The sequence below is a fragment of the Setaria italica genome, chromosome I (assembly GCF_000263155.2).
Source record: "Setaria italica strain Yugu1 chromosome I, Setaria_italica_v2.0, whole genome shotgun sequence".
NCBI lineage: Eukaryota > Viridiplantae > Streptophyta > Magnoliopsida > Poales > Poaceae > Setaria > Setaria italica.
Window position 1 is genome coordinate 536,534 of NC_028450.1, and position 25,346 is coordinate 561,879.

The 25,346-nt window shown below is 44.5% G+C and overlaps 1 pseudogene; it reads left to right on the forward strand.

Annotated features, from left to right (window-relative positions):
* Positions 1–13,463: 13,463 nt before the first annotated feature.
* On the forward strand, positions 13,464–22,776 carry LOC101779915 (annotated as a pseudogene).
* The last annotated feature ends 2,570 nt before the right edge of the window (positions 22,777–25,346 follow it).

Sequence of the window (25,346 nt, forward strand, 5' to 3'; positions counted from 1 at the left end):
TCTCCTCCTCTTCCCTTTTCTTCCTCTCGGGTTGGTGGCGGCACCGAAGGGGAGAATCCCCGAGGCTTTGGATGGGTGGAGAAGGCTACCGGCCAGGGGTATTTATAGCCCACGGTCGGGGCTAGGGCTGCGGGGAGCGAGCGCGGGCGTGGGCTTGCGCGGCCGTTTATCCTCGGCGGTCGTGCTGTGGGGGCATGTGGCGGCCATCCCGCAGTGCGGAGGTAGGGTTTGCGGCCGTGGGTGCGAGGGCCGGTGGGATTGCAGGAGCAAGGCGGGGATTTCCCCACCATGGGAGCTGATGCAAGGGGGGTCATGGGTGCGTGCGTGAAGCTAGGGCTGCGGGGAGGTGCGCGGAGACGCTCCCCACGTTGTCGTGAAGCGGGAGAGGGTGCGTGACGTGGGTGCCAATGAAGCAGTAGCGGCGTAGGCGCGCGGGTGAGAGAGGGAGGCGCCAACGGGAGGAAGGGGATAAAGCTGACATGCGGGGGCCCTATGTCAGCGAGGGAGAGAAGAGGGGTGCGGTGGCAGCCTGGTGGGCTGGCTGGGCTGGTTAGGGGCTGTCCTGCCGGTGAGGGAGAGGGAAGTTAGTGGGCTAGGCTGGTTTGGTCCTGTTGGTTAGGTTAGATAGGTTAGTTAAATTTTATTTTTAGTTTGAATTTTGAATAGGATTTAAAATTCAAACTCACTCAAATAAAATAAAATCTAAATAAAATATGAAATCCAAATAAAGTCTAAGAAAATCGAAATCAAACTAGCACTCATGTTTTGAAAATAATTATACAATTTATTTAATAGGGAATTCTAGGAGAGATTAGAGAAGTTGCCATTGATTAACCAAAACGAGCACATAATTCAAACAAAAAGTTTTAAATTTTTGAAATTTCACTCAAATTAATATTTCTCAATTTTGAGGAATATTACAGAAAGAAATGGAGGGAGTACTGTGTATTGGGAGCTAAGTTTCTTGGGACTATCTAAGGGGGTGTTTGGATACTAGGTGCTAAACTTTAACAGTGTCACATCGAATGTTCGGATGCTAATTAGTAGGACTAAACATGAGCTAATTATAAAACTAATTGCAGAACCTGTGCTAATTCGCGAGACGAATCTATTAAGCCTAATTAATCCATCATTAGCAAACGGAAACTGTAGCACCACATTGTCAAATCATGGACTAATTAGGTTTAATAGATTCATCTCGTAAATGAGACTCCATCTGTGCAATTAGTTTTGTAATTAGCCTGAATTTAATACTTCTAATTAGCATCCAAACATCCAATGTGATAGGTACTAAACTTTAGCACGATGTATCTAAACACCTCCTTAGTATGCCATGCACACTGTTATATAGTGTTCGCATTATGGCTGTGTTTGGTTTGTAGCCAAGCCATGCCATAACTCGCCACAACTCCACGCCGCTGTTTAGTCAATCATTTGATTGATCACAGAAAAGTCTGGCGCGGCCGGAATTTGCCAGTGTTGCAATTCAATTTTGCGCTACAGCTTGCCAAGAGTGTGGTGGACAAATCGTCCGCCACACCTGCGGTGCAGCCAGAGCCTCGATACGGCATCCTACAGCGGCGTCCAAATAGACCCTAGGACTGCACCTATACTTGATAGATCTAAGCAGGATAGCCTAGATAGAGTCAGTAGAAACTGAAAATTATTTTGCCGTGGCTGAAGCAATATTAAATGTTCATGAGGCTTTGTGTATCTCTTATCAACTCAGGATACTTTAGCACCGAGACTTGTACGAAATATCTATATAAAAAATACTATAATTCACATTTCGAATCGGCATGGATACAACATCTATAGGATAACTTCCATCTTGAGAGTTCTTTCTGAGTTCCGTATGATATCCGCGATCTCTCTTGATCTGTAACTCAATATAGAAATCAATCGGCTCTCTCAAGTTAGCTATAGGTTGTATCGTATCAACGATTTCTATGGAAGGCGGTAAGATTATATCTTGAGCGGTTATGTATCTAGGACCTTTGACGCAAATTGATGCGTCTCTAACTCCATAGAGATTACTTCTCAATACAATTTCTTTCAAATTTAGTAAAATTTCTTGCATAGATTTTCCGCTCAGCTCAAATTGTCTTCTTTTCCTTCTGTTTGGACAAGAAGAGATATGAAATATTTGACTAAGGCTAGATTTCATTCCACTTTCCTATTTCTAAACAACAACTTCTCTCATCAGCTATTTCGCGTTTTCAAAGTCATTAATTGCCCCGTACCACAACTTCACTCATCAGCTATTTCGCGTTTTCAAAATCATTAATTGCCCCGTACCCTTTTTTATATTCAGATCAAGAATAAATGTTTCATAAAGAAAAGATCTAAGAATAAATAAACTCCACCACTTGATTTTCAACACTTCTTCATGCCATAGTTTGATCACTATCTCTTCACGAGGATTGCATCAATCTTTGTCTGTTTGTATCGAGCACTTCAACCTCAAAATTTAGCTTGCATGAGTGAAATCCACTTCACAAGTCACAACTTTTCACAATAGATACAAGGATGACTAATCCTTCCCAGTATGAGCCTGTCCATGACCTTCGGTGCCTTAGTGTCAATCTCCTTTCTTGTTTCTTCATCATAGCTAGATTCTTTGGCATCAAGCCCTTGCTTGCCATTCACTTTGCAATCAACCCCTTTATCCAAATGCCTTCTTAAGTCCCACACGAGCTTGCCTTTCATTAACTCGACATTAGAAAACAATTTTACTATTCTGATCATCTTCTTCAAAGAATTATTATAATTCGAGGCCTTCACATGATGAATGTAGCACACTACTTGAAATAAATATGCTTGCATTTTCATTAGATTCAGTTTTACTTGATCAACCATTTTCTTTCAACACATAATGACCAATCTTTTGACATTTTCTCTGTTGCAAGCAAATCTTCCAATTGGAAGTACTTTATAGTCATGTTCCAAGCCTCCTTAGATCCATGCACCATTGCTTGTTTTCTCTTATCAAATATGCGACGCTCCTGCGCCCGCGGTTGAGGCGGCCACCGGACCGCTAGCCCATGAGCTGCCATCCTAGTGAGCCGCTGCCTGGCCGGCCGCCTGCTGCGCTAGCGCTTGGCTGGCTGCCGCCGGTCCGGGAAGGGTGCCATCCGGCCCAGATGCGGAGCCTCCAGCACCCCCAATCCTCGGATCGAGGTCAGCCACAGTCGATCCACTGTTTTCCCCACCCGAAGTAGCCTCCCTGCTCGCCGGCGTTGGGCGCCGGAGGGGATTCATGGCGTCGCCGTCTTTCTACCTACGAGCGCGAGAGAGGGAGTGTGACTCAAGAGGGTGCAACAGAGGGAGCGCGTCCTTCTGTCTGCCTGCGGTGGCAGTTTTGATGTAATTTTGGCGAAGTTGAGTGGCAATTACGTAACCGATGGGGTTGGCTTGCGAGACGGAGCCGCACGAAGCCACAAATTCCGGCTCGGTCTCGCTTGTTGAAAAATGGCTCCAGCTACACTTGACTTCTCCGATGGAGCCATTCCTTTGAAGCCATTTGGCACAGCTCCATCTAAAACGGGTCCGGGAGCCGTTCCTGGAGCTATACCAAACTCACCCTATGTATCCTATAATGTGAGATGAGCACAAGATGCAAATATTTATATAGTTGGTTTTGTGGTATGGATCAATTACATATTTAGCCAGATTTTTGGAGCTTGTATTTTGTATATCATATGTAATTGAGGCTTGCAAAGTGGTTACACATGAACATAGGGAGGTTTAACCCGTTTTTCAGGGACCACCAGCCAGAGTGGAGTAGTGGACTGGACTGGAAAGGAAAGGACGTTGTTCGGTAATGGGCTTGTGTATTGGGCCGTCAAACAGTAACAACAATAATGAGCGGCCCACAAAATTACAGACCGACCCCCTCTCGGCCTCCCGGTGCGACCGACCTACGGAACCGTATGGATACCGCCTCCATGTACGGGTCCGTAAAAACAACCCTGCGCCGTAGATCTATACACGCATCCTCAAACGCATCGTCCAAAGCGCACTCCCTCCGTCCCGCGTCAGCTAGCTTTCGAGCTCTTCCCGGCGAAAGTCTGCTGCCTCCGGCGGATCGCTTCTATTTGTAAGATTTCTTGCCGATTTCGATTCGCTTCGTTTTGGATTGGATATCTCGTCTCACGCCGCCACCATGGCCGTCGCCGCCGCGGCTGCTCCACCACTCCTCCCCACCCCGACCGCTCGTAGCTTGCCCGCCGCCTTGCTCCCCACCCCGCCGCTGACCGGCCGCCTCATCCCCTCCCCGAATTCCCCTGCGCCGCCGATCCATCGCTTTTCCCCCTCGCCCGCTTACATCCCGCCGTGCCGCCGCCTCGCCGCTTGCTCGCCCGATTCCCCCGCGCCGGCGGCGCCCCACCTCGCCCCCTCGCCCGCTCTCACCACGCCTTCTGCGCGCACTTCCCCCGCGCCGCCGATCCATGCCCGCCCGGCCGCGTACGTCCCGCCGTGCCGCCGCCTCGCGGCTTGCTTGCCCGATTCCACCACACCGTCGGCGCCCCGCCTCGCCCCCTCACCCGCTCCCGCCACGGCTTCTGCGCGCAGTTCGCCCACTGTGATCCCCACCCCGCCGTACATATCTATCATACTCTTGAACAAGTTGCCATTTCTTGAAACTGAAAAGAAACACTTATTTGCCGATTATTGCTCTCTATGTAGGTACGGCTAAGGGTATGTACAACCCACAGACACCTTGTCATCTGTATGATGATGTCACATCACATAAAGACATCTAAATAGATAGCGCGTACAACCCATTGTCTGTTTGGTTGTCTGTTAAGTCTTTAATGTCCGCATATAGCCACGATCAATCGTAAATAAGACTTGTGTATACTATTGTGTTGCTTGTTGAAAAAAAAGTAAGATCAAGCATAAATAAGATGATCATAGTTGCACTATCTTTTTGAAACATGAATATAAATGATATTCGAATATATTTATATTAATGTAATAGAACAAAATCCTAGAGTAGGCCTCTACGATGGCGTGCCCGATGTCCTGCATATGTACACAGCAGTTATTCTTCAGTCCATGTTCAGAGTTACATCATTTTAGACCTATCGAACATCTTCCACATTATTCAGAATCCACAGCTGATGGGATGCCAAACTTACCATGTTGTACTGGACCTTTAGAACATCTATAAAGGTTGGAGGCAGGTTGGGGAATCTGGATTTCAGAAGCTGCACAAGAGTGTCGACTCTTTCGATGCACACCGACATCTTGTCAAGTTCTGACGAACGATACTCCATGAAGTTCCAGGAATACCGTCCTGGGGACTTCTTGCTCTTTTCCTCTAAAATCCTTTGGTTCCATGCAAACACTGCACCCTCCAACCGGTTTATAGTCTCGAGCACACTATGCTCAGTTTTCAAACTGAGAGAAACAAAGATTTCCTCTATAGGAATATACTCCGTGGTTATAGCTTGATACAAATCTTCGCCCAAGCTAGCTCTCCCAGACTGCAAAGACCAACAAATTATTTACAGTGTTATCAGAATCTCAATTCAATCACTGTTGAATCATTGTTGAACTACTAAAAGAGACTTCAGTCATATATCAGAAATCCAATGGGGTTTAAAGGTCAACCAAAATTTGCTATAGCCTACAAAATAGTCAATATCAGGACAGTCAGGAAGTTTATCTCACCAATCATCACAAATTAAGCATCAATATTGAAATTCCAAAACATACTACTTTTCCTGAACTTGCATGCCAACAAAATCAGCAAGTGTTGCGGAAACCATCAAGCTTACAGCCAGTACAAGAGTGATGAACGGGGCCAGCGGACCACTGAATGCCGGCGAGGCGCTGAAGACGCTTCCGGCTTCGCTGAACATGAGGCTGTGCCCGTACGGTAGCGGCCTGTCCGGCAGCTCCGGTACGTCCATGTCCCCCTCCAGCATCCTCAACGCGTCGCCGATGGTCGGCCGGAGCGCCACCATCACGTGCGCGCACAAGATCCCCACGAGCACGAACTTCTCCATGACCCCGCTCCGGGGGCTCCCGAAGTCCGCCACACGCGCGCATCTCGCCGTAATGCAGGTCCTTGACGCCGCCGCTTCCTTATTCCTGTAGATGAAGTCCTCGAGTGCGCTGTTGGGCATGAAGTCGTAGACGAGGAACCTCTGCTTCCCTTCCTCAATGTCGTCATCGGCGATGCAGCAGCCGCGGAGTGGCACCAGGTTCCGGTCCAGGTCCGGGTCCAGCATCTTCTTGACGGCGACCATGGACCCATCCGCCAGCACGCCGCGGTAGACGGCCCCGAACCCGCCGCGGCCGACGAGGTTGCGCTCCGCGAAGCCATTGGTGGCCTTGGCGAGCTCCGCGAAGGTCAAGCCGGCCAGATCTGCAGGTGCCAGCAGGTGGGGAGGCAGCACCTGCAGCAAATCGAGGAGCGGAGACCCGGATCTGCAGGTGAGCGGAGATTCAAGCTGCCGCAGCTCCCTTTCCCCAGTTCTGATCCATTTTTCCGCTGCCGCTTTGTTCTTCAGTTGCATCGGTGGAGGATTTGGTGCAATCTCTGCTGTGAAACAGAGTGGGAAGCGACCGATCTCTCCGCACCAAAGCGCGCTCGTCACAGCGGATCCGCCAGCGCCGTCGTCGAGAGGAGACGATGCATACAACGCGTGTTTTACCGTTGGTTTCCTCTTGGAGCACGAGCGCTCGCCGTCGCCTCACGAGGCGACGAGGGGACCGTCTCCTCACCAGTCACCATACGAGGATGTTTTGTGGAAAAGTGGCAGGACGCAGACGGCACTCGACAACCCGTTGTACGTGCCCTAAAGCACAGTTGTGTGCTGTTTAGCAAGCGACCCAGCTCTCGTACTACTAATTCTCCATTAAGCCTAATTATTTCCTGAAATAGAAAAACCCATGTTTTGGAAAATCAGATATCAGTGAGTTTCCGATTAACGATATTTAGCCAATATTATTGTACCTTCTCAGTAATATTGGTACTAATCTTTCCGTACCAATCATCGTACCATTGGAATATCTTTCCAATATCACTTATAGGACACAATTCTTCTGTTGCCATTCTACACGAGTCAATATAAAAAGGATGAATCATAATAATTTAATCAATTTGAGCATGAACAAATTAAAGTTTGCAATGAACAAATATAGTCGTATAAAATATGGGGTACAAACACTAACACTGTATATGTAACCGTCTGATCTATATTTTTTTATACTACAATCACGACATAATAAAATTATATGATCTATAATTACGTTACCTAAATTATACTTATACCACGGCTATGCTGCACACTGCAGTGCTGATGACTCAACTAAAATTACGTCTTCAATTTAACTTATCAACATAATAGTAAATACATAGTTATTTGACATCAACAATTTATTGACAACATCAGCCTACTATAACAACATTGAGTCTCACCAAAAATATGGTCATGATTTACAATCCACAAGTATCTATACACCTACTCTGTGGGGGAACTTCATATATCTATGACCCCTGCAGTTCAAATAATAGCATTTCCTACTTAGTCAACTGCCTTTCGATTTCTTTACGGTGAATATTCGTGTCCATTTGTATAAAGTAAGCAAAATTATATAGATCTACTCCCATCTTTATATGCAGAGACTAAATACTGATCAACTAACCTGCAAATCACTTGGATTTCAGAGACAATTCTGTCTCAGTGTCAGCGAACGATTCATCTAGCGCGCGTAGCACTATGAGATTGGCAACGTACATTTCCTCCCCATCTTCCTTACTCCGATCTGTTCGAAACGAAATACGGATCAGTTTGGCAAATCAAATCCAACAAGTATCGTTACATAGCTCTTAACTATCCACCATATACCAACCGGCCTCCTCTCTCTTATCGACCGCCGCTACACATCTGCACCTCGGGTGGTGGCCAGATTGATGCTCCCCTCCTAGACCTAGGTTTTGAGGATATTGAGAGCCGTCAAGGTTCGAATTCGCACGGAGTGAGAAACAGAACATACGAAAGGAGACGTAGGAAGTCAGACGTCCGCGGTCAAAGCTACTGGTGACCTCGTGCTTCTTTACTACACCAACTGTTGGGCCTTTTGGGGTGAATGGGCTAGTCCCGGCCCAATACATGGAAATAACATGAGAAGCTGGCCTTAATTCGTTGAGCCCTAATCGTAACTAAAAAATAAAGTTTTAAATAAGAAAAATTATTGAAGTATATTTGATTTTTTGTAAAACAAAAAAGTTAGGTACTTCAGTAATACACACACATCATGGTAGTTCCGCTGCTGCTTCAACCAGACACCTCAACATTGCTGCGTCCTAACTTTGCTTAGGTCCTTCATGACGATCCATTCAGAAGTTAGAGATAGAGTGGGGAAAAAATATGAATAAAATTCACACATGTATAGTCTTCTACTAAGACTAGTCGGGCCAATGAATAAAACCTGAATATGTACATACTTTCACTGTGACCTCATAGTTGAGTCAAGTTCAATACGGCCCAAATTTAATGATTGTCGCAAAATAAATTTGTTTTTTATTAAACCTTAGCCTTCATTTAAAATTTAACAGCTACCTATTTCCGTTAAACATTGATTGGTGGTTACGTATTAAATAACATTTTCGTTTCTTCAGTTAATTAATCTTCACGATGATCTCAATCAAAAAATTCAGGCTTAAAAATATTTTTCAGCAAACTAAGGATAAATAATTACAATTAATTAATTTAACATATACCATGTTGTCGACCGAAGGATATCACACATATACAAGACATAGACACACAGATCAACACAACTTCCATGCACAGTACTTGCATGACACGACAAATACACGATAAGAAGATTAGCCGTCACGACACTTCATACGTGTCCACCTTTACCTACAGATGTTCGTAACTAGGACTATTCGTAACTAGGACTATCTTATATAAATAGCTATCCAAGATGCAACGCACTTTCATCTCTTCAAACTACGACCTTTTCGAATGGTAACCACCTTAAGAACGAAGTAAACACGAAGGTGTTATCGCAATAAACAGGAGTAGGCAACCAAAAGTGCATGTATAAATTTTCCATTGTTCAAATCATTTCTTTCGTCATATAACGCATCAAATTCCTACTATTCCAACATGAGAGCTGAAGAATTACTTTAAATGTCGCAGACATATGTCATCTGTTCAGATACCAAAGAAGCTATTTTTGATCAAATTGCGCAAGAACTAGACCTTTATGTGTCTAGAATAGATGTGAGAGAAATGAGTCATTCCGTCTTCACTGCTCCCATTACTATTATGCTAACGCAGCGAACACCTCCTCCGCATAATAAGGAAGCAACTTACTAATTTCGTAGATACTATAGGTGGAGCAATCGAATCAGCCTACGACGATGCCATTCACAGTATTACAAGCGAAGGGAAATTGATTTTGGTTGATCACAACCGCGCCAACCTATTGAAGACTCGAAAGAGAAGGAATCAACTATGTCTTGGGCATGGATTTTTGAAGACACATGTGTTGCTCAAATGAAACGCTTGAAAAAGATAGAAAATCAACATCACAACTTCATCGTTGAGATTGCAGAGCTATCCGCCGACTACATCAACGCACTTCCTCTTGCAATTTCCCCAAATACAGACAATGCTACTCCACAATCTACTCTTGAGATCTTTACCAATCAGTTTGTCCACTTGGTCAACAAACATTGCTGTTGGATGTGCTTATTTACTTTAATACTCACCTTCTATCATTACTATGTAATTATACACTATGTTACCATATCACTTATTTCAATAACAACTGGTTTACTTTTCCATACAAGCAAAGGCAACGTGACTATGATTACTATACAGTTATCCTACTCTATTCCCATTCCAATTTTCTACCTTTACATTGATGAATATATAGGAATAATTACGCAACTTCTTTAATGTTAATGCTTATACTATCGCATGCAGACATTAATCGTCATTATTAAAATCATAATTTCTTCATTCCCATCAAGACATAAAGACCTAAACATAAGTGCATGCAACTGCCTGATATTTTATTTTTTCCAAAATATATCACACTCTTGACGTTAATACACGAACATCAATCATTTTAATAAAAATTTTATATAATTGGTACGCGCCGAACTCTAGTCCATACCATACGCCAGCCCGCGTGATGGAGGAGCCTCTTGGGATGCGACGGGATGAGGTGTCCCGTGAGGTGTTTTATTTGTTGCCACTCCTGACATGATCGGTCTTGTCCTAATCGTAATGTAATTCCAAAGAATATATTATATATACAACCTTCGCTTGCACATATGTAGACTCACTAAAATTCTGTGGAGGATCATGATTCTGAAAGCCAGCCTTTATGCCACTGGACAGTGGCGTTGCCATGTACCGCGTGGCAAAAGACCTGCAGCCTGTTCGCTTCAGCTTATTCAACTGGCTTATCAGTCACCAAACAGTGTTTTCCTCTCACAATAAATCAGCCGTTTCAGCTTTTCAGCCGGCTTATAAGCTGAAGCGAACAGGCCCCTGGCCATTATTGTGTCCTTCTACTACCAGTGCCTGTGCCGTGCGGATCCATTCGGCGATAGCAGAGTAGTGGTCTCTGTTGGCAACACAAGTCGTGTCAACTATCATCATGGGCATGGGCATGGGCACGGCCGCACGGAGGAGGAGCAGGATCGGCGCGCTCGCAGTCGCAGGCAGCACCACCTGTGGCTGCCGGCCGGTTGCCGATGCCGTCGGTGGGGATCGAGACGACAGCAAGGCCATCTCATCACAGATCGCACCACCGGCGTGGCGGTTCGGTGCGGCGTGGCGTGGTGTGTACACCTGTAGTTTTGTGTTTATAGAATCAAATTTCATATTAGCATTCTAAACCTATGAAAATAACCACGAGAATTTCTTCAAATTATTTAGACTTTGGAGTAGTAGATCGAGCTTAAATTTAACCCGGATGTTTAAATTTTGAAGTGGATTATTTGAAGTAGTATAAAATGGACCTTTTCCCTTTCCAAGCTAGACCGTGCTTGGTATTTGTCCATGCCAATTGAGTGAGACGTGCACGTGGCATCGCACCATGCATGACACACAACCCGCCGCGCCTCGCAATGCAGAGGGCACACTCATCGGAGCTGGCTGCTGCTGTTGCTTGGAGCTAAGGCACTCAGCGGAATTTTCGCCCGAAAAGGGGAGAATGAAAATGGTACCTATCACATTCACCTACATGTCTACCAATGAATCTGTCTTCTCGTGTTTGTTGGACGGGCATATAATTTTACCCGCTTTTTAAATTTCAACCACTTCTATTTCCTCCCCTCCATTCACCTCTCCTTTTCATTATCACACCCAATTCCTTGCCCTATGGCAGAGGCTGAAAGCAGAAGTGATTCCATCAGCATGAGTGGACGCAATACTTGCATCTTTGCTGTGTGATCCTACCAATACATGCATGTCGATGTTGGTCGCCATGGCCGTACGTTCCTCTTTGCATCTGCCTAATGCGTGTGAAAGTAGTGCCTTAAAGCACAAGGCTTTAACTTTTCCCAGGTTACTTCAGAGTCACAGGGCATTTGAAAAAAGCCATATGCATATGGCTAGCTATATGGTGTGGGGGAGCAATGCTGGTTACTAGCCACCATCGAGGTGGATCGATGATAGCATAGGATAAGTGGTGTGGTGTTCTCCATGATCTTGATCCCACAAGGCAGCAGCCTAGATATTCATCTTTGGCACATTGGTATATATAAAATCATAGAATAATCCTTGGCTTTAGTAGACCCCATGCATGTACATGTGCTTGGTATAGGCTCAAAAGGCTAAGCATATGGAGCATGTCGATATGAGATCAAATCCGTGCCATCTTTGTTGGCTGGTGTTTTGGTTTGGCTTCCAAGGAGGAGTAATTAAGTTCCATGTGTAGTGGTGTATGGAGGCTATGTGTCTAGTACTAAATGGGTCAAGTGGTAGCATGAGCTGTACTATGTGACTATTTGTAGGTAGTAAGGAACAAGAGACATTTCTTTCTTTCTTTCTGTTGCAGAGGGGAAATTCCACCCATCCACCTTTTGTTGTCAAATAATGTTCCATCTCTTTCGTTCTCCTTATGCATATTGAACTTTGAGCTGAATAAAGTGGTTCCTTCGAAGTGCATTAGGTTTCAGATGTGACACATCATTTAAAAAACAACGGTTACTAATATTAGGTGAATTTGGTTTGAGAAAATCCATTTAAATGCAAACAACATATCCTTCAAATAACCCATATCAATCGATCGTTAAGTTGTGTTAACTGTTCTAGCTACTTTTTAAAATTTGTATTCCCCCACTTAAATTTTAAAAAAACGTCGGTGTGTTTTCTCTAAGAAGAGGCTAAATTGTCCTACAATATGTGCAAGCAAACTTTCAACCTAAAAATGTTACTATAAACAAATCAACTTTGAGTATTTTTTGCATGAAATTTCACCTTTATAATGGATAGATAGACCATCCAAAGTTGAGTAAAATTTGTTACTAAGCGACCAGTATCCGTAAAACAAATGGTAAGCTTCACCTTTATAATGGCTTTACTTTTCTGTTTGCAGTTTGGGGCTAGCTATCCTTCTTTTTCTCTATCTATTTTTGAGGTGAGCAAGCATCAAACATTCTAGATATGGACGAGCTATCTTCAAGCAAGTTGCCCTTGCTCTGATATGGAATCTGCGCGCGGGATGGCCACTCTATCATGATCCATGCATTTATCCCAAACCACACGTGAACCACTGAAATTTTGAAGGAACAAAACCTTTAGCATATATTGGTGTGGTCCTATGCAGTCGATTTATAAATTTCTGTATGATATATCAAACACCCTTGTCTATGTACATCTTGTAGTTAGATGACTCCGTGAAATGTTTCTATACATGTACATTGATGCATTGATCTGTGATATATGCTTACATGGAAAAAGGCCAAAAATTTCTTGTAAAATGGGATTCATTTGCTACAAAGGTTTTCAATCAAATATGTGTGGAAGAAGTGAATGCTAAAAACAGGCCGCAACACTATCTGAATAATGTAGGATATGCAAATTTGATTAGAAAATTTCATGAAAGAACCAACAGATTGTACACACAGATGCAAATAAAGAATCGATGGGATGCACTAAAGAGGATGTATACACAGTGGAAGGCTTTGAATCAAAGGGCCACTGGTTTGGGCAGGGATCCTCACAGTGGATGCATTACTACTTACAAATATTGGCGGGAAAGGCAAAATGCGGTGAGTGACATTAAAGACACCTGCAATTTAGTGCACATAAAGCATCACAATCTTTCTTGTCTTAAGGATCTAACTGTTCTCTCATCTTTTCAGGCCATGCCAGGTTGTATCATGTTTAAAGATGCACACTTGAGCATGAAGAGATCTCCAAATAATATTTGATTCAATTATCTGTACAAATGAGAGCTCATTTGTACTAGGGATGACTACTGGAGATGAACCTACAGAACCTACCGGTGAAGGTGAGGGTGCTGTTGCAGGTGGTGAGGCTGAGGCCTCAAAGATGGGTCAAAAGGTGATGATTTTGAGAACTATGTTGATGACAATGATGGTGATGGTAGCACAAGCATTGCGGATGATGGGAACCCTTCATCAGATGATAGGGATTCTATTGCTATGACTTTGGTAGCATGATTGGTTGTGTACTTTCTTTTGTAGTTTTCTTTTTTGGAGAGTAAAATTGTCTGTAATGTAAAAAATTAATGTAATTATGACCTTTTGTGCTTTATTCAGCAACCAAACAAGTTATTATCAGCTTCAGGGGCATACTTGTCATTGTACACTCAGCGCATAGAATCTCCTGACAAAAAATCAGGTTACCAAACTCCTAGCTTTTCTTACCAGTAAATTCTATGGACATCAGCTTTTCAGGACAGTTTGATTTCCAGAGAATCGCTATCAGAAAAGGTGAATCAAACAGGGTCTATGTGTCTTACACACTTTCTTTTGTCTCTTCATGGAATCTTAACTCCGCGTAAAAATTGCAGCTGTATATTGTTAACATGGGAGAGAAGAAACACGATGATCCATCTGTGGTCACCGCTTCGCACCACGATGCACTCGCATCTATTCTTGGAAGGTAGCCTGGCCTAATAGTTAAACTTGAAGCTGCAACCATGTTAACCGAAGCAGGTGTGAGTACTCACGTTTTGCTTCTTTTGTTCATGTTATTTACGCAACAGCAAGGATGAAGCTGTGAAATCCATAGTTTATAGTTACAGGCATGGATTTTCCAGGTTTGCAGCGATGCTCACAGACTCCCAAGCCGAGACAATCATGAGTAATAATAAACAAACATTTTTGAAATGAATGTTCAGGAGAGCTGTCGATTATATTAAATGACAACCGGTGAAACTAGAACCCTTGACGCAGGTTTACCTGGCGTTGTTAGTGTTGAACCGATCACTCACTACCAAATTGGAACAACTCGGAGCTGGGACTTTCTTGGCCTTGACGATCACCAATCGCCACCGTCAGGCCTCCTCAAGAAAACAAACTACGGGGAAGGCATCATCGTTGGGGTAGTTGACACAGGTTTTTTATCGCATTTCGTGCTCATTTAGTTGATAAACACAACTGAAAATGTCAAGACTCATTTCATAGGCATGGCGTGATTGATACATGTATTACAGGTATATGGCCTGAATCACCAAGCTTTGACGACAGTGGATACGGTCCGGTGCCAGCGAAGTGGAAAGGTGTGTGCCAGACCGGCGTGAAGTTCAACGCCACCAGCTGCAACCGGAAGATCATCGGCGCGCGGTGGTACACCGGCGGCCTCGACGCCAAGGAGCTCTCCGGAGAGTACAGGTCAGCCCGGGACACAGACCCGTACCTAAGTTTACGAGGCTCCGGCACGAAACACAAAATGGTGGCCCTATATGACAGGAGGCACAGCAGATCATCCAGATGATGGACATGGACTCACCGGTTTGTAGAATGATGCAGCGGTGCAGCCCCTGGGCAAACGCCGGACGGCAACGGGCAACTAGCAGCGGCGGCGCTACTGCGTCCGCATTGCCGGCGTTGGCCTCGCCTCAGTGCATAGATGCCAATTGATGGAATGTGAGGCGTCTCAGATTCTCTCTCAGTTTTCTGATGGACCTGACGTGGAAAACGAAAGACAATTTGCTTGCTTAGTGGGCTAATGAAGTAATGATGACAGCTTTGGGCGGCCCTCGAATTCTGGCGGCCCGGCGCTGTCGCGCCGTTTGCTCCGCGTGATGTACGGCGCTGCCGGGACACGACCGGCCACGGCACGTACGTGGCCTCCATGATCGCCGGCGGCGAGGTGCGGAACGTGAGCTTCGGCGGGCTGGCCGCCGGCGTGGCGCGCGGTGGGGCGCCGCGCGCTAGGCTGGCCGTCTACAAGGCATGCTGGAGGACGCCGAGAGCCGACGTGTGCGACGGCGCCGCGCTCCTTTGAATAACTGATGATCATGGATTATCGATTTCAGGGGCAATCACGATACGTCAATAATGCAACGGTGAATAACAGCGACTTCTACACGCTTGTCTAAGCGGGAAGGTAATGAAATGAATCATTAGTAGTGGTAATGAAGTGAATCATTAGTAGTGGCTTGTCTTAATTTGCTTAGTAGAGAGGGATCCCCGTCGTGTTCGTCGCCGGGAACAACGGCCCCGCCGCGCAGACGGTCCGGAACGCCGTGCCGTGGGTCTTGACGGTGGCAGCCAGCACCATTGATCGGTCCTTCCCGACCGTGGTGTCGCTTGGGAACAACGAGAAACTAGTGGTGAGTAGGAGAACTACTAGTATAATCTTTGAAGCACATGTTATTCTCTTGTTTAATTCAACTGATGATCATGATTCATGGATTATCGATTTCAGGTGCAGTCACGATACGTCGTGAATTCAACGGTGAATAACAGCGATTTCTACACGCTTGTCTACACGCCTGTTTGTTAGGGAATAGATCCTATACACTATATGCTAGTGTGCCACAAAATTTCTACCACGTTTAACCACAAAATCATATGTACTAGAAATTTTGCGCGCCAAATTAAGGTATGGCCAGTGAGTTGATAACTGCAAAATGAACGAACAATACCATAGTATATCATTACTATCTTCCATCTCCAATTATCAAAATGATAATACATAAATCTTATACTACAAACTTGTCGAGTATGGAGAAATTTAGATCACATTAGTTTATTAGATCAGTAAAGGAAATAAGGTTAGATAAACTGAAAATTTTATCACTTGGTCAGACGACAAAAAATCAAAAAAAATTGTGGACATTGAGCGTGGAGCCAAAAAATTGGGGCGCTTGAGCAGTGCCACCTCTCCCTTATCTTCTGTCTCCCTCTTATCTCTTTACTCATCTTTATCTCTTTCACCTGCTCTTTCATCCTCACATTTCTCTCTCTCTCTTATCTCCAGGAGCTGCAGCAAACAAGGGCGGCGGACGGCAAGAGCCATGACTGAGAGGCCGGCCCAAGGGAGCTAGGGCCACGATGACCGGTGCGGCCGGCAGATGGAGTGGCTGACACGGGCGGTGGCGCGAAGCGACGTAAGCAACATCGCCGGGCGGCGGTGAGGCCTCAACAACCAGCATTTTTTATTTCCTAAAAATATCTTTGCTAGCGGGTTTCTTAAGCACCCGCCAGCCCAAATCGTGGCTGCACTGGTGGGTAGATGTTTGTCAGTAAAGATGACTATTTGTGCTGGCAGTGAATTGCTGGTGGATGGGTTTTGACTGCCACGCCAAATGTTTTGTGGCATAGTGCAATCTGATTCATGGATGCTGGTTTTGATGTTAGCATGCTTAAAGTAGGATCCAAATCACAATGGAAGAATGGTGTGGCAACAATAAACAAAGAAAAAAGAAGGGTCTATAACAACAATAGCAGTTCGTGGTTTCATTAATTACACAGACATACATGTGAAGGTAGCAAACGAGTGAGATTTGGCGAAAGACGTGCTTGGCTTACTTACCCTTTTCGTACATGTGTGTAGTCAATTTTTTTTTGGTTCATATAGCTGACAATCCAGATGGGTGCGAGATATCCATGCATCTTGACTCTCTCTCCAATTAATATATATTTTTAACTCCATTTCTCCTTTTTGTATGTTAAGGCTTTTTTTACTGCTATATCTAAGGTCAGATCTTTTCTCGTGTGCTGGAACGTTCCAGATTCTTTCTTCGCTGGTGCGCTGCCATCCATTAATTTAGAATCTGACGGCTAATAGTGCCTCCATGGCATATACATTTCCAGCTCGTCCAGCTAGAGTTCGGGGGTTGCATCGTGACCTAGCTTGGGTTTCGGCATGGTGGAATTACATATGTGGTAGGCCGGTACCTCGCTGGTGGGCCTATCAAAATTACCCTAGCAAATTTTTGATTTTATAATATCCATTTAGCTAGTTTTAAAGGAGTTTTCCTAGATTTGTGGTGACATAATATATCTATTTAAACCAACTGTTGAAGATAGTACGTACTGTTACGAGTTTAATTATTAGTTCTTGTCCCAGAAAAAAATCCTCATCTGTGACAGCTATTCGCACGACCCAAATTAAAAACCGGGGCAAATAGGATTTATGGAGCAAAGAGCTAGCTTCGAAGATGAACCTTTGTGTGCCAGTGAAAGGGATGGAGTGGCATCAGGTGGTAAGAATGTTAGCCCCAGATACAAAGGTGATGGCGGGACACACAGCCTGATCGATCTTGGAGACTGAGGAATGTAATGTGACCATGTAATCGAACACGCCTTAGGAAGAGTACCACTAGTTTTAGAAAATCAAAGATTTTGACTAGCTGGTCGAAGGAGCGATGCGTGTGTTCGTCCTTGTCCTGAGGTCTGTTCACTGTCGCTTCCAGGAAGCCATTGGTGAGGATATTGCCGACAGTAAGCGTGACCGGCAGTGGGGTGCTACCGCCAAGGGTTGCCGCATTCTCATCCAGAGGTCCCAGCGCCACTTTTCCCGGCATTATAAAGGTAACTCTCCATTTTTTCTATGCATCAAATAGTGCTATGTTCAGAAGTATATATCTGTGATCACCAACTTCTTATTTTGTGAAAAAAATTCTAATAATATGAAAATATGGTCTGAAAATTATATAAATTGGTAAGGAGTCATTTTGTGAGTCTACAGACGTGATATAAAAGTTTCAATATGTTTTACAAAAATTAGACTCTACATTATTCATAAATATATACTTCGCTAACAATGTTTCATATAACTCAAGTCACACTTTAAACTTGTCAACTAACTTAGCAAAAACAACTATCATATATATCCTAATATAATTTTTACATGTATAATACTATATATATATATACACACACACGGTTGTAGAAGATTCAATAACTTTAAACTAATTTAATTGTCTAAAAAATAAAAAAAGAGAAAAATGTATATAGATTTGTGCTGGCGGGCGATAATATCACCCGTCAGCACAGACACATCACCCACCAGCACGAAAGATCAAAGAAATTTGTATTCCTCCACTTAAATTTAAAAAAATATCGGTGTGTTTTCTCTAAGAAGAGGCTAAATTGTCAACAATATGTGCAAGCAAACTTTCAACCTAAAAATGTTACTATAAACAAATCAACTTTGAGTATTTTATGCATGAAATTTTACCTTTATAATGGATAGATAGACCATCCAAAGTTGAGTAAAATTTGTTACTAAGCGACCAGTATCCGTAAAACAAATGGTAAGCATCACCTTTATAATGACTTTACTGTTTGCAGTTTGGGGCTAGCTATCCTTCTTTTTCTCTATCTATTTTTGAGGTGAGCAAGCATCAAATATTCTAGATATGGACGAGCTATCTTCAAGCAAGTTGCCCTTGCACTGATATGGAATCTGCGCGCGGGATGGCCACTCTATCATGATCCATGCATTTCTCCCAAACCACACGTGAACCACTGAAATTTTGAAGGAACAAAACCTTTAGCATATATTAGTGTGGTGCACTTCTCTCTTTTTTGCCTTTCTCTCCCCCTCTTTGCTTTGTTAGATAAATGGAGGAATCACCCTTTACTCCTTTAGTTGACTGATGAAGTGAACGCGAAGGTGACACGGCGACTATGGGTGCAATGGATGATGCCTGACAGTGAACCATATCTCACTAATCTTTTGTGGTTGTGATATTAAAAAGGTGGGCTCACAAGAATCCAGGCTAAAGATGACAAATATAATTGGAGACGCTGTGTCTCTCTGTTGTGAAAACGATTGCACCACACCCCTGCCCCTCTGTGCCGCTCTGCGCCCCAAGCACGGCGCCTGGACAGCAGCGACTTCATGGCCGTAGCTGCACCTGAATCGAGAGGTGGGTAGGTCCATCGCAGCCACGGGCACGCAAGCGCCGGCGGCGAACAGTACAGAGCCCACAGAACTGGACTTTCATGTTTTGTGTTCTCGTTGACAGTCTATCAAGAACATCCACTAGATCACGATGCATATGTGATCTTAGGAGCTGATTACTTATTCATGCACAGAGAGGTAGATTAGTCATACCATTAGCAGATTAATTGTTTCTGGACACGCAACAGAATTCTTGATCGGCATTCAATCAAACATGCGCAGCACTACGGGAAAGCTTAAAATTGCCGAGTGCCAGGGCACTCGGCAAAGGGCAAAAAACACTCGGCGAACCGTTTGCCGCGTGTAACACCTGGTAAATGGCACACGGCAAAAATTCAGTCGGCAAACACTGATTTGCCGAGTGTTTTGTGTCGGCCACTCGGCAAAGTCTATGCCGAGTGCCAAGAAAACACTCAGCATCCAATTTTTGGAAAAAAAAATATCCTGCTCCGCCGCCGCCGCCACCACCACCGCTAGCTACGCCAGCACCACCACCACCGGCTGCCACCACCGCCAGCTCCACCAGCACCACCAACACAGCACCACCTCCCATGCCGCCACCACCGCCTGCTCCGCCAGCACCACCACCATAGCACCACCTCCCATGCCGCCACCACCACCGACCACCACCAGTACACCCCCACAGCCCCACGCCGCCGCAGATCTGGAGACCTTCCCCAACCTGGCGCGCGCAGCACCTCCAGGCGTACATGGACCTGGAGTTCGTGCGCAGCCTCGACGCCGCCATCGACAAGCGCCCGTTCCTGCGCCGCACCCTGGCCATGGCTGAGCGAGAGGGCCCCAGCGTCGCCGGATCCGGTGAGGGGAGGGCTGGCACCGCCGGATCTGCTGGAGAGGAGGGAGGGGCAGGGGTGCGCCGCCGCCAGGCCCCCTCCCCTCAATCCGCGGCCGTCGCCAGGCCCCCTCCCCTCGAGCCGCCCGGATCTGACCGGCAACGGAGGGAGAAAGGAGGCCGTCCCGGCCGCCCGGATCTGCCCGGCGGCGGAGAGAGGGAGGGAGGTGACCGCCCCGGCCGACGGTGAGGGGCCGGGAGGGGGCGCCGCCCGCCGGAGAGGTAGGGGAAGGGGCGCCGCTGGCCGAGGGAGGGAGGGCCAGCCGGAAGGGGAAGGGGAAAGGGGCAGCGCGTGGGGTGGGGCGCGCGTGGGGGTGTTGTGGCCGGCCGGGTGGATCGCGGGGGTAGTGCGTGGGTGGTTTTTTTTCTTTTTTGGGGGGGGGGGTTGCCGAGTGTTTAGTATTGCACTCGGCGAAGGGTTGTTTTGCCGAGTGCTGCACTTGGCAAAGATTTTTTTTATTTTTTCCTTTTCCCCTTCTTTTCTACAACGTTTTCTTCTATATTTATTTTGATAAACTCAACAATACCTCATCAAATTCACTCAACAATATGTATTTGATTTTTCCACTCGTATTATTCCATTATTTTATGTAGTTATAGTTCCAATTCAATTTATATCAATTAAGATTCTATAATTGCACTTAATACATTAAAATTATCAAACGGTTCCAAAAAATTACCAAAATTTCACATGAAATAATATATGTTCTCCATTGCCTATACAAAAAGTTTTGTGGGCAAACTAAACTCGACCATCGCTTTGATTCCAAATCTTATCGAATCCTTCTCAACGCTACTATTCTTCTTCTGAGATGCTTTGGTTTGTAAACATCATATGTGACGAAATATGCGAAACCTTCTCAATTTTTTACCACAACCTCCACATACGATATCATCACATCATGACAAATCTCATGATTTTCAGACTTCGCTTGCTTTTTTTACAATTTAAAAATCATTCGGCCACACGTTCGTGGTCGTGTTTCTTGAACAAGTTGTTCGAAATTTCTTTTGATTCATGGGTAAGGCCTTAAATTTGTCTAAATAATATGAATATCATTTTTCTACTCATTTTATTCTATAATTTGAATCACTTGTAGTTCAAATTTGACTTATACCAAAAATTCCCTTCAAATGCAATTAATTAATTAAATATACCAAACAAATCCAAAAATATACCAAATTTTAATATGAAGTACCACATGTTGTATGTGGGGAGTAGAAAAAATTTCAAGGTGAGAAGAGGAAAAAAAAACTTATTATTTTGCCGAGTGTCAAAAAAACACTCGGCAAACCCCCCTCTGTGCCGAGTGTCTTTTTTGACACTTGACAGAGCCCCCTCTTTGCCGAGTGTCCTTTTTGACACTTGACAGAGCCCCCTCTTTGCCGAGTATTTTTTTTGACACTCGGCAAAGAGGGGGGTTTGCCGAATGTTTTTTTTGACACTCGGCAAAGCCCCGATTTGCCGAGTGTTTTTTCTTTGTCGAGTGTTTTTAGCTTGGCACTCGGCAAAGAGTTTGTTCGCCGAGTGTTAAAAAAAAGACTCGGCAAAGAAAAAACACTCGGCAATTTTAAGCTTTCCTGTAGTGCAGGACGTGGCTCTGAAAAAGATGTTGTGCGTCTGTGCGAACAAGCTTCTTGCATGCTCGAAGCCATGACAGCAAGACGAGCCTATCGGCCCTCTCTCACAGCTATGCCCTCAGAGCGGAGGGAAAGCACCACGCACCGAGGCGAGTCATTCGCCGCCACACCGCTCGCTGCTCCCTACTCGACCGTCATCTTGCTCCAGGCTGCGAAGGTCGATACGTCGGCGCGGGCATCACCCATGCTTGCCGGTTGCCGCGTCCAAGCTTGGGTCAGAAGGTCTGTCATTCCGATGCCAGAGCCGAACCAAAGGACGGCTCACCGGAGTGGAGCTCTCCATCTCCACGTAATGAATCACCGCCAGCCTCACGTATACTGGAACTTTGCCCCGATGTCAAAATTAAATTACAGTAACACACTATCCATATTTTTCCATAATACTTTTATACTATCTATACTACTTACATATAGTCAACTTTTTGATAGTATACATAATCTTAACTATCGGATGTTTTTATACTGGTCCTTTTTTAACACTAGTATACATTATTATAGGGTACCGTAAAAGACCTCGACCCAATGTGGGGCCAGCAGAGGCGACATACAAGGCTGCAATTGAAGCTCCGGCGGGGTGGATATGTCAGTGGAACCTTCATTGATTAGGTTTAGCAAAGATGATTCGAAGAAAGCAATTTTTTAAGGTGACATTCGCAGCTAAGCAGCGAGTGCAGGGTGGCTACATTTGGGAGTCTCACATGGCTAGATGGTAACACCCATTCAGTGAGAATCCCGATTGCGGTTCGCACTGTGAACCAAGACTTCGTTGCTGACACATCATAGATTTATCTATGGTTATGTCGATCATTGGTTTGTACTATCACAGGAGTCTCTCGGGTTTCTTAAAAATGCAATCCACTCCCCAACCGGAGAAAAAGCACCTTCAGTTCGTAACCGATGCAACCAGTATTGCTACTTACTTCAGTACTAAGGGGTCAAATAATCAATACTAAAAGGGGCCTTTAGTACGGTTGTTTATACCAACCGTAGTACATTGGCTGCCACGTCGTGTGTGGTCGAGGCCAATTTAGCACCGGTTAGTATACGAAAGGTCTTTTTTTCTGTTTTTTTCTCATTTTCTTTTCTGTTTCTTTATTCTATATTAGTATTTCGTATTTGTTTCCTTTGCATATACTAGTTCTAATACGTTAATATATATAAAGTTGTATTTATCTATAATATTAGACTTGAGATAATATTATATATAGACATATTGTGCATACACATATATGCATAATATTACATTGCATCAACTTTCCGAGTTCAATATTTTGGATCAACTATTCTAAACCCGAGCCCTGACGGCGATGTAGATTTGATCCATCGTTATGGAACTCTCCCGCTGGATTTACTACCTTGTCCAGAAAAAATCCGCTAAGTTGTTCTTGAATTACCTTATTTTTTCTATCTCCGAGGAGTGCTTCCTTTTATCTGTGCCATCTGTGTCACTCGTACGGTGTTGCAATTTGCAAAACGCACCTGGCATGGCGCACTACTCTGGAAGGTGTAAAGTCCCATCGTCTTTTTCGTTTCCCTCTCATGGTGATGGGGCGGCGACTCGATCGACTCGAAGGGACGTCGCGCGCTCGCCCCATCATGCTCATCGGCACGCGCTGTCGGCCGCCCATTGCCTTTGACGGTGCTTCGAGGCTCATCGATCCATCCATCCATCCCCCTGGCCAGCATCGATTTTCAGGCGACAGATCGTGGGTGGATCGGAAACGTATATACCCCGTTCCGGTTCCAACGTCGTCGATCTCGTGGCGCTGACAACGAGAGATCGGTGTGTGAGATCCATCGATGAGGGCAGTCCGGCCGGCCGGGCTAGGCCGCTGTCTTTCCGGCCAACTGCTTTTGAGCCGCGCGCTATGCTGTGCGGCAGCAGTAGTACTAGCAGTGTTGTGTGCGCGTCTTCTGATCGGTAGCTACCTTTAGCTGCTGCCTGCTGCAGATTTGCATGGTCTGGTCAGCTACTCTCCAATAATCATTCATTCAATTCGCGCTGCTGATCGGTTGCATATATACAAACAGTATATGTGCAGTAACTACTGATGACCAACCTTTTAACTACTTGGTGCTGCTTCGATTCTACAGGTACCTGATCACATTTGCTTCAGCTCAGAAGATGTAAGCTCAAATTATTATTATTTTTCATAAAAAGGAGCGACGAACAATCAGCGGAATAAATGAATAATATACATCGATCGTGATCGTTCGGTACAGAGGAGATATATGCTTTCAGCTAGCCCAGCGGAAATTATTCTTAAAAAGCTTCTACTGATTAAAATAATCAGGTCTGTTCGCTTCAGCTTATAAGCCGACTTATAAGCTGAAACGACTGATTTGTTGTGAGAGGAAAAACACTGTTTAGTGGCTGATAAGCCGGCTGAATAAGCTGAAGCGAACAGGCTCATATTTCACTCATATATCAAAGTGAAGATCACACGGAACTGATCTGCTTTACGTCCCATTATGTTTCCTCCTTTGTATATGCGTATCGCACGCCCATAAATGCAAGGGAATGTACTTTAATCTCGCTCTCTGATTATCCTAGCTATACACTCGTGCAAAAATTGCATGAGAAAGCAATGATACAATTATACAAAACAGAGCATATATAGCATCCTATGTATATTGTGCAATTGAAAACAATTACCACTCACCAGTATAAGCAAGTTTGTTTTCACCGTGTTCCTGATTTTCTTGTGCAGTAGAAGACGCTCCAGTCTATCTGATGACTTCAGGGTGACGGGTGCATGACATGGCAACCAAGTAGTATTTCCGTTAAAATATGGGCGCGTACCAAGGTCTCAAGCTAGGATTTAGACTAATGATCACAAGCGCCGACAGGTGACTGCCGATGGGGAACAAAAAGAGATGGACAAATGCGATAGGCTCTAGCTGCCTACAAGCTAGCGTACACCACCCTACGTAGGGTCGTCGTACGACGTACACCCACACACTGGCTCTTTTTCAGGGATTTAAACTCACCATATGAATAATCAACTGTGTTTATCTCGTTTACCACCTTTTTATTTCTATTCATAAATGTACAATATTTTTTATTGCAATTTTTTTAATAAGAATGAAAAAATGTACAGTATTTTGATTGCAATTTTTAATGAGAATGACAAAAGATTAATCCTATGTGAGTATTTTTCATGACAAATCCAATGGTTAAACTAATTAAGCAACTTAGAAGCAATGAAAACCTTGTAGGTCCTCTGTTATTTGTGTTCGATAACTCATAAGGAATATATATATCTTATTAAATAAATGATTCATTTGATTGAATTTGTTGGGAACATCCATTAGTTACATAATTTTTATTGAGACAATGTCTCAATGATTAAGATATTTTTATTTCCATTAATTGTTCAAACTCAATCCGGACGTCCAGGGTACTTGACCTCTTATTGTATATGGCAAAGGTCAAGTGCTATGATCACTACTAAACTTACCAAGTGAATTGA